This window comes from Grammomys surdaster, unplaced genomic scaffold, assembly GCF_004785775.1.
Source record: "Grammomys surdaster isolate TR1022 unplaced genomic scaffold, NIH_TR_1.0 277, whole genome shotgun sequence".
In the NCBI taxonomy this organism is placed as follows: Eukaryota; Metazoa; Chordata; class Mammalia; order Rodentia; family Muridae; genus Grammomys; species Grammomys surdaster.
The window spans coordinates 1,412,334-1,419,874 of NW_021604718.1; the positions used below are offsets into that span (position 1 = coordinate 1,412,334).

A 7,541-nucleotide genomic window follows, 5' to 3' on the forward strand; every position below is an offset into this window, starting at 1 on the left:
CCAGCCAGGCCTGTATCTCCTTCCTCTGCAAGATAACTAGAGACACCCTGAGACACTGGGAGCGTGAGGTGACACGCTAAGAATGGCAGAAAGACAGGGGAGGGCCTGCAGGGCCGCACCTGCCTCACCTCATTCTCTCCTCAAAGTGGGACAACCGGCTGGTAGGCCTGGCTTACCACGTAAGGCCCTGAGAAGACAAGACCTGCCCACCCTCCTAGGACATCCTGGCTGCCCACTGGGAACTGAAATACTCAACTGGGCCAAGAGCCCTGTAGACTCTTCCTGGGCTTTGCCTTTTCTGTGAGTTGGGACTCGCTCAAGCCTCTCCATTCTTGAAGAAGGTGCTCATGTACCGCTTGGCTCCCTGCATACTCCGGAGACTCCCCACCCGCAATGAGGGGCTCCGTTGATCACACCTCCAAGGGTCATCTAGGACCTTAGGGTTGGGGAAACACCAAGGGCAGCCAGGCTCACCTTACCCCTTTAAGACGGAGCCCTGTCTGGCCGATCTTATACCGTCTTGAAGGACAGAAACTTTTCAGTACAAGACACGGCAGGGGCCTGGCCATGTGTCGGCGCCAGCAGTTTGTTCCTGTTGCTCAGAACAAATATCTCTGGCAAATTAAAGACCAGGAACTATAGTGACCAGGCTGCTTCTGTGGCTCCTGACATCCAGGGCAGCTGCTAGGGTAGCCAGGGTCCCAACATTTAAGCAGCACAGTGGCTGGGCAGACACAATGACACAGCTTTCTTTGATCTACAGCTTAAAAAAATGTGGCCCTAAGCCTGATTCGGATCAAAGTTTAGCCCCATGTAGGAAGAGGAGTCTCTCCTACTAGGGCTCATCATGTGGGGTTTAGGGGTGGCCCTTCCTTTTGTCCTGAGCTGCACGCCTGCTGCCTCTCTTGAGCAGGCTGTGTCTCCTCTGGTCTTTGCCTGGCCTCCAATACTGGAGTGATAATCATCAATACCAGGCACCCTCCTGGCCAACGGCCAGCCCCTTCTGCGTCCTGTCTCTAGCCTGTGGAAACAAGGACAGTTCCAGCTTTGCAAATACCGTGAGTAACTTGGGTAGAATTGAGAAAGGAGCAAAGATTTATTTTGGCTCAAGTTTCAAAGGTTTCAGCCCATGGTGGCTTGGCCCTGTCCCCCACAGACTTGTGCTGGTTCAAATCATCATGGCAAGGGAGTGCAAGCTGGCACAAAGTTTTGTGGAAGCCAAGAAGCAAAGAGGGCTTGCTTTTGTATGGCAGCCCCTTCCCCGAAACCCACCAAACTATGAGTCCATCAGTGGATTAATCCATAGGGGAGGACAGAGTTCTCAAGACCCAGTTGCCCCACCTCTGAAAACTTGGGTCCCTGGGACAGAACTTCCAACACATGTGACATTGAGGGACATTTAAGATCCAAACCATGACAATTAGGGAAAGAAACCAAGCAGCCCTGATTGTGCAGGTGGCCATGCCCGGGCAGCCATGCCCAAGCGGCTGAGGGGCCTCACACTGCCCTGGCCCCTAATGCCTTCTCCCTGACCCAGAGCTGCTCTCGGAAGCAGGTTTTCTGTCTGCTCCTCCTTTCCCTTCTCCACCAGGACCTCATCCAGGGCCTGGTTCTTAACGTACTTCTGATGGGAAGGGAGGAGCCAGCTTTCCTTCAGAACCAAAGCCAGGTGTGCCCATCGTGGGATGTAGCTACGTTTGAGGGCTCTTTTGAGTTTTCCCCCTGGCCAGTTTCACTGTCTCCAGAGCAGCACCTCCCACAGCTCCATCTGGGTTCAGAGCCTGCGCTTGCTCTCAGGGGGCATTTTGACATGGAAACTGACGAGTTGCTGACTCCTCCAGTCCCAAGCAGACTGTCTCCCCCACTCTTGCACAGTCTTTCTTCACAAGGAGATTAGGTTGGGAGACTGCAAGTCCTCTGTAGAGACCAAGAAGTCTGGCCATCCAAGCGGAGTCCAAAGCCGTGCTATGATTGCCAAGAACCTGCCAACCAGTTTCCTGCTGCAGGCTTCCAAGTTCTTCAGCCAGGGGCAGCTTAGCAAGTCCATCCCACGTCCCAAAGCAGGTTCTTGCCTTCGCTGCTGCCCCCCCACACACACACACACTATGCTAACAGGGAGTCTTTCTACACTGCCAGGGTCCCAAGCACCACCAGTGAGTTTAGCCTTGGTGAAAATTTTTACACACCCTTCTGTCTCACCACATCCCAACTCTCATTTAATGGAGCCTCCCAAAGCACAGAGACCGATCCCCAGAAACTAGAACAGTAGTGATGTTGCACATTGGAAAACCCATTTCCCAATTCCTTACAAAACTGCCATTACTGGCTTGGGTTCCGCTACTGTGGACAGAGCCTCAGGCAGGGTCAGCCTTCAGGGTGAATGTCTCTCCTTGAAAATAGTTCAAGGTGCTCCTTCCGATTTACAAAGCCCCTCTCCCCTAGCTAAGGCTTACGTCGGCCCCTTGCTAAGTCTTCTGCTTGTGGAGGTCCCTGGCTTCACAGTGGCTGACATAAGTATGTAGCCACCAAGTTCTTTGCCTCAGGTGTCTGTCATCTTGGACAGCTGGCTTCTCAGCCTCCTGCCCCAGACCCTACCCAGCCCCCACAACTTCCTGCAGCTTGTGAGCCCACATACAATATTCAGGACAAACTAGATCTCAGATGTCCTGAGGTCAAGAAAACCCAGAGACCTGGGAGATGTCAGACCCTGAAGAACTCCGCCGCCAGGGCCGCCTCCCCAGCCATGGCCCTCTCTGGTCGAGGACTCGTGTTCACGATCTCTGTTGAGATTTATCAAAGTCTCACAGACCCTCAGACCCTCCTGTTTACGGTCTTCTTCTCTGTTCTCGGCACAGAGGTGGTTTAAGATTGGTAGAGTTCATATTCGTTTACCAGGGAATGGGGAAAACCCGCTGCAGCCGGTACCAGCTGCGGCTGAAGATCTGTCAGGGAGAGGGGCTCAGCAGGCGAGGCAGGTGGTTGCAGCTGTGAACGGAAGAGGGTACTGGCCAGAGAGCTCCAGGCCCAGACTCCCAGGAGGTGCAGCACGGAAGACGGGAACCCAAGGCCTGGAAGCAGGAAACCTAATTGGTTGGATCCATGTTTCATAGCAGGGGACAGGAAGGTGACTGAAGGGAGCAGCCTGTGCAAAAGCCATGTGCCATGCACCAGTTGCTCTGAGGAGACAGCAGTATGGTGGCTGCAGACACAATTCCACACCTGACAGGCAAAACTGGGGTGTCCAAAGCCGTGGCACCCTGTGTTCTGAGCGTGCATGTCAGGGCACAGAGGCTATTGGGGCTCCGGCTTGGGGGCTCTTTGGATATGCCACAGGGCATGTGGCTGGTCTTTCCACTCAGAGTAGATATACCCAGACATCAAGTCTGGAGGAGGGGTAGTCCTTTCTCTCCTTTGTAGAATTGTGCCTAGCAGATACATTCTGGCCTAAATGTTCCTGGCCAGGCCTGTATGAGATCTTTCCCAAAAAAGATTCACACTCCCTAACAAGTGTGCAGGGAAGACCAGTGAATGTATTACCCGTCAATCTGTAGAAAACAACCTTTGGAATAAAGGTATTTATTCCTAACTTTGTATTTCTGTTCCCTTCCATTGTCCTACCCCATCCTTCCCTGTGCTGCCCCCTACCGCCACCCACCACTGCCAGCCCCTGTGGTCCTATATCCCCTGGAGGGAGGATCTTGGGATCCCTTGGGTTCCTTTGACCTCCCTATCCTGGCTGGGTGGGACTTCTGAGATGGTAGTGATGGTACTGTTACTTTGAGCTACAACTGGTCACTGCATGCTGGAAAGAGATGGGGGGCCACTGTCCACCCCAAACACCCCAAAGCCAGGGCAGGGGCAGAATGGGATAATTAGACTTATTCCTGCACCTGACACAAAGCTCTATCTTTGGGTGTCCTGCTGCCCACGGCTGGACTAGCCACTGTCCCACAGGGCCCCGTGGGTTCACTGTACAAAACCTTACTCCTTCCAGTCCGGCGGGCAGCCCGGGAGACCATGCTTCTTCCTCTTCTGCCTCTGGAGCCCTTTCTCCACCTGTTGGCACTTAGCCTGAGGAAACCCATTTTGAGGTAACTTTCTCTACCTTCAAGGCTCATGCCCAAATGAAACAGGAGAAGCCATCCCAACTCATAAGCTTGCAGCTAGCCATTTGTCAGGGAACAAGCAGGGCCAGCCATGGCCTAGAACATTCTCTACTAGGGCTCAGCAAGCACCCCTCTCCCAAGCCACAATACCAGACAGTCCTGGGATGCGAATCAAGGAGATTTGATCCGGGCCTCTCCCTCCTGTGCCCCCTCGGCCCGAGAGCCCCATCTGGTGTCATCCACCCATTCATCCATTCAACAAATACTCATTGAGTTCCTGTCTACACAGCTCCTGCCCTAGAAATCCGCCTGCGGGGGAGCTTTCAAGGAGGTGGGGTGGGGGTGGGGGACAGACAACTAGCAAGGGGGAGAGGGTGGGGGGTGAGTCCAGATAATGATAAGTGCTATGAAGAAAACAAGGAGACTGGGACGGCAGGGTAGCCAGGGGTGGGAGTGGGGCAAGCCGTGGAGGCTAGCAGAGCCACAATTATGTCCCAAGGGGCAGTATTTTACTCTGGGAACTGATCTATAGCTCTCAGGGTTGGAGGAACATAAGATCTCACAAGAAGACAGGGAGGTCACAAGAGCCCCAAAGGATGAACAGGTGAGGGAGGGCAGGCCGGCTCCCTAGGGAACTGGCTGTGCGGACTCCTCTGACGGCCTTTACAGGGAGGCTGTCGTCTATGCCTCGGGCTCCTCGGGCTCCCTCACATCATTCCCCGTTACTGTGAGCCTCAGCCTGGATTAAGCAGAACTCAGTTAAATGGAAATGCACATGACCCTGCGGTCACAATAGAGTCCTCCCCACTCCCCACTGCACTCCTCCCTAAGGTGCGGGAAAGATGAAGACACGAGTAGTCCTCCAGCTGCTGTCCAGTTCACCTTGCCCTGGAACTGAGTGTTCCTGGAGCGTGGCTGTGGACCCTGGGGGGTGGGGGGGAGCCTGGGGAATAGTCTCTTTCCTTTTTACCAATGGCCCATTTAACTACTTCAGTAGCACCATATGTCGGGGCTAAGCTAGTGAGGGTAGGAGTGGGCTTCTGGGTCTGTACAGTCCCCTAATGCAAAATTCCACAGCCTAGCCTGCCTGCAGCCTCTTGAGGGCTGTGTCTTGGCCTGCTTCTCATGTTTGTACACTTCCACTGCAGCCTGGTCTTCCACTATGCCTGGTCTCCTTTGCCCCATTTCTGACCCCACCTCTGGGCGTCTTAAGCCTTCTCACATCCTATGGTCCCAAGGGTCCTAAGCACCAGGCTTCTCCTTCCTTTCCCTTGGAGAACTCATGTCTTCCAGCCCCTGTGAGCTGCCTGTCACCTGTCACTACTGTCCCTATTAGACACCAGGCTTATGTAGCCCAATTAGTCCTGCCTGAGCCCTCAGCCTCCCGTGTCTGGCAGGTAGTCTTTGGGCCAGTATATCTCTGATGACCATTGAGTTTCTTTGTGTATTTCCCAGGAGGTGGGGGAGGAGGAGAGGGCCAAGCCTTGTCCTCAGGGCTTGAGTGTATCATCTTGCTAGAAAGAGAGAAGGTTGCCTGAGGAGCTCTTCAAGACATCAGAACAGTCGGTGCCCAAAATGGGGCACAAAAAAATTGGTACCTAAAATATGGGCTACAGAAGTGCCAGGTGTAGCTGAGAGGCTTGTGAGGTGGGGACTGCGAACAGTAAAGGGGACAGGTGAGAAGTAGGCAGATCCCAAGAAAATCAAGTTCCAAACAACCACAGCGCTCATCAGCGAAGTCACAGGGTTTCCCGGGCTCAGGGCAAATGAGGGCCTCCTGCATTCCACTGGCCATGTACTTTTCTAGGAGGCCTGGTGGGTCTGAGTCTCTCTGTTGAGGCCACACCAGCTGAGGACTAGGCACATCTGGAGAGAGTCTACTGGGCCGAAGAGGCAAGCGGGGAGACGCCGTCTCGTCTCATTGAGGAATGGGGACAGTGCATGTCCAGAGGCTGCCCAGGCAAGAGGCTTCTGCTGGCACAGGGAGGTGACTGGGACCCGAGAGGTATAGACAAAAGGAAGGAGCTGAAGCACAGCAGGAGACAAGTCCCAGCAGGCCCCATGCTGCCAGCAGGCCCCATGCTGCAGAGAGCTGGAAAAAAGTGGAGGTAGAGGGAGGTTTTCATCAGGTCGCTCAGTCATCTCCCTGCTACCAAGACCCAATACCCACCCCCTCTTCCTCCTCCACGGCACCCCGTGAAGTTGCATGGGGAGGTGGGGGGGGTCATCACGCCTCTCAAGTCTCCCTCTCTCTCCAGAGTGTGCTCGGATGCTTGGCTCTGTACATTCTCTTCAGCTCTCAGCTTCATTCTAGCTGTTCCAACCTCCAGATCCAACCACACATGGCAAAGGCCAGCCCGCATTGACCAACCCTTCTCAGCCTGCACCCCCAGTTCCCCCTCCTGCCCCCGGGGCTGCTTTCATTTTTCCCCTCCCCTTGATGGCAGCAAACTGCCTTTCCCAGCACCAGAATTTCGTGTCTTACTTACCATCCTCTGCATCCCAAATCCCTGGTACCCACCAAACATGAGAGAGACAGGGCCTCTGAGAGCGAGTGGGCAAGCTGGATAAACTGCTCTCAGCTGCTGGAGGGGGGGGGGACTCCAATGGAGGCAGGACATTCCCCCCACTAATAATGGAAAACAGGCCACTCAGCATCAAACTGTAGGTCTGACTAGTGCGGGGGCCAGCAGTCAGTCAGAGGAGGAAGTGGGGGGAGAGGGGGAAGAGGGGGAGAAACCCTGGGCTAACAAGGGATGTAAGCCACTGAACCTGACAATAGTCAGGCTTAGAAGTGGCAGAAAAACAGACAAAAACCATGCTGGGTTTTAGACAGCATGGAGGGTCTCACACATGCACAGGCCTGTGGCGGCAGGATGCTGAGTGAGTGTGGCCAGACTGGAACTTCTACAGGAAGGAGGAACCCCAGAGAACCCCGCCCCTACCCCCAGGCAGCTTAACGGATGCTGCCCCCCATCCAGAGATAAGCAGCAGCTTAACCAGTGCCGCAGCCATTCAGAGATAAGCAAACACTTGTAACAGAACCACAAGTCACTGTTTTCAATAGCAGAGTCTGTCTTATTTTTCTCACTGTCCTAAAATATCCCCAGGGCTTTCTAGAACTTTTTCTTCTCCAGTTGTACTTTTCTGGATAATGAGCTCAATGCTCTGGCCCACAGTATTGCCATTTAACCCGAGAGGGATGAGAGACACTCCCCTCACCGTCTTACACACTTCCTCAGCAAGTGAAGTTGAGATGCAGCTTTTAGTTAAGGTAAATGGCTACTTCCTCAAGGCTATACAGAAAGGGCATTGGCTGCGTTCTTTCTCCAAAGTGATTGATCTAGGGTGGGTGGGTGGGTGGGTGGGTCCTTGGGCAGCACTTCGGGTGTTAACTCCAACAGGTACCAGGTATTGATTAACGGTAATAAATCT

At 53.9% G+C, this 7,541-nt stretch overlaps 1 long non-coding RNA gene across 1 annotated transcript; it reads right to left on the minus strand.

Annotated features, from left to right (window-relative positions):
• Window positions 1–2,191: 2,191 nt before the first annotated feature.
• Window positions 2,192–6,670, minus strand: LOC114629066. The gene is made up of 2 exons (XR_003712595.1): window positions 6,596–6,670; window positions 2,192–3,068 (listed from the first exon to the last, which is right to left on the minus strand). It is a non-coding gene; the product is annotated as an uncharacterized LOC114629066 (long non-coding RNA).
• Between the last annotated feature and the right edge of the window lie 871 nt (window positions 6,671–7,541).